The 2,922-nt window shown below is 40.4% G+C and overlaps 1 pseudogene; it reads left to right on the top strand.

Moving 5' to 3' along the window:
• Positions 1-279: 279 nt before the first annotated feature.
• Positions 280-2,115, top strand: LOC114908543 (annotated as a pseudogene).
• Positions 2,116-2,922: the final 807 nt, after the last annotated feature.

The raw sequence follows: 2,922 nt of genomic DNA, 5'->3' as shown, positions 1-2,922 counted from the left end.
ACCGCAAAAAAAATAATAATAATAAAATAAATAAAAATCTTAACATGCAGCTATCACAAAATAAAACAAACAAAACCCTTAATTCACCAGAATCCTCTTTTTAAAAAAAATTTGTTGTGTTGTATTTTGTTTGATTTTTTAAAAGGTACTAATAATTTGTTGCCAGATCCATAAGGAAGTAACATTTCATGGACAGGACTTTATGACTTTGAGTCTATTGTCATTCAAATCTTTCTGAGAGGCCAGCTCGCCGCGCAGGCGCAGTGGGCCGGACTCGCCATGCCGACTGTCAGCCTGAAGCGCGATTTGCTCTTCCGAGCTCTGGGCCGGACCTACACTGACGAAGAATTTGATGAACTGTGTTTTGAATTTGGTCTGGAACTTGATGAAATTACATCTGAGAAGGAAATTATAAGTAAGGAACAAGGTAATGAAAAGGCACAGGGGGCCTCTGATGTTGTTCTCTACAAAATTGATGTCACTGCCAATAGATATGATCTCCTATGTCTGGAAGGATTGGTTCGAGGACTTCAGGTCTTCAAAGAAAGGATAAAGGCTCCAATGTATAAACGGGTAATACCTAATGGAGAAATCCAGAAATTGATCATCATAGAAGAGACAGCTAAAATACGCCCGTATGCTGTTGCAGCAGTTCTCCGAAACATAAAGTTTACTAAAGATCGATATGAAAGCTTCATTGAACTTCAGGAGAAGTTACATCAGAACATTTGCAGGAAAAGAGCCTTGGTTGCTATTGGTACCCATGACTTGGACACTTTGTCAGGCCCATTTACTTATACTGCGAAGAAACCTTCTGATATCAAATTCAAGCCTCTAAATAAGACCAAGGAGTATACAGCCTGTGAACTGATGAACATATACAAGACTGACAACCACCTTAAACATTATTTACATATAATTGAAAATAAACCTCTGTATCCGGTTATCTATGATAGCAATGGTGTCGTCCTTTCAATGCCTCCAGTCATCAATGGACATCATTCCAAAATAACAGTAAATACTAGAAATATATTTATTGAATGCACAGGGACTGACTTTACTAAGGCAAAAATAGTTCTTGATATCTTTGTTACCACGTTCAGTGAATATTGTGAGAATCAATTTACGGTTGAAGCAGCTGAGGTAGTTTTTCCTAATGGAAAATTACATACCTTTCCAGAACTGGCTTATTGAAAGGAGATGGTGAGAGCTGATCTAATTAACAAAAAAGTTGGGATCAGAGAAACTCCAGAAAATCTTGCCAAGCTTCTGACCAGGATGTGTTTAAAGTCAGAAGTCATAGGCGATGGGAATCAGATTGAAATTGAAATCCCTCCAACCAGAGCTGACATTATCCACGCCTGTGATATCATAGAAGATGCAGCTATTGCTTACGGATATAACAACATTCAGATGACTCTCCCGAAAACATACACCATAGCTAATCAATTTCCCCTAAATAAACTCACAGAACTCCTGAGACACGACATGGCAGCTGCTGGATTCACTGAGGCACTTACCTTTGCTCTGTGCTCCCAAGAAGATATTGCTGATAAACTGGGTTTGGATATCTCTGCAACAAAGGCAGTCCTCATAAGTAATCCTAAAACAGCTGAATTTCAGGTGGCACGCACTACCCTTCTTCCTGGCCTCCTAAAGACCATAGCTGCGAATCGGAAGATGCCCCTTCCTCTGAAACTGTTTGAAATCTCTGACATTGTAATAAAAGATTCTAGCAGAGATGTAGGTGCAAGAAACTACAGGCATCTCTGTGCTGTTTATTACAGCAAGAATCCTGGGTTTGAGATAATCCATGGGCTTCTGGACAGAATCATGCAGCTACTTGATGTGCCTCCTGGCAAAAAGAAGGGAGGATATGTGATCAAAGCATCAGAAGGCCCTGCATTCTTCCCGGGGCGATGTGCTGAGATCTTTGCCCGGGGTCAGAGCATCGGGAAGCTGGGGGTCCTTCACCCTGATGTTATCACCAAATTCGAGCTGACCATGCCCTGCTCCTGCGTGGAAATCAACATTGAGCCGTTTTTTTGTGAAGATGGGTCTCTGTTGTGTGGTTCTCGTCCCGAAGGTCCCTCTCTCCTCCTAGGTGCCCTTTAGTTGTCCCCACAGTAAGTAAGTCCACTTGTGCTTGTGCATTAATGTTGAATAAAGTAGAAAGCAGTGTCTGGCTCCGTGGGTGGTACTGCCATCCCCGCATCAGGCCAGCTTGTACATGAGAGCCCAGTGGGGGGCCAGGAGCTGTTCTGAGAAACAGAGAAGCTCTCCACACATCAGAGCCTCTCACCATCACTTCTGCAGGACAGAATCCTGTTCTTTTCCCTGATGAAATGAGATAGCTCATTAGAGCACACGTACGAGATTTAACTAAGAATTTTTAGTTCTTATTTTCTATGTTTGATGCATGTTCATCACTGGGAAACAATAACAGCATTTTTAGAAAACTTTTAAGAATTAGTGATGGTGTAATAGTTACAGCCTTTGAAGTCATCTTAAAGTGAAAGAAAAATGCACATATATTCAAAATATTTGAGGGTGCATCAGTATTGGCTACTTGCTAGAAGAGTTAAAAGGGACACACTGGTACCAGTGCACTATGAACATTAGGAAACAATCAAGAACTTATTTTTGTCCTAGGCCATACATTTTATTGTTGTCAGTGTTATAAAATCATGGCTTTAAATAATTAATAGAGCTACTAGTTTCTGTCTTATTTTATACGGAGGTATTAGGTCTCTCCTTCTCTGAAGCTAAGCTTCTGCCTTGTCTTAACCTCCTAATTTACTTTACTTTAATACTTTGATCTAGAATCCTCCAGTAGGTACCATGTATTGAAAAAAGCTGGGTGTAATGTTTGAGAAAAGTTCTCAGTTACTGTTGAGATGATATGAAACACAGTAAACTGTA

The sequence above is a fragment of the Monodon monoceros genome, unplaced genomic scaffold, assembly GCF_005190385.1.
Source record: "Monodon monoceros isolate NGI ecotype Baffin Bay Population unplaced genomic scaffold, NGI_Narwhal_1 Super_Scaffold_4, whole genome shotgun sequence".
Lineage (NCBI taxonomy): Eukaryota > Metazoa > Chordata > Mammalia > Artiodactyla > Monodontidae > Monodon > Monodon monoceros.
Note: the sequence above shows the minus strand (reverse complement) of the source record. Positions and strands in the feature narration are given on the sequence as shown.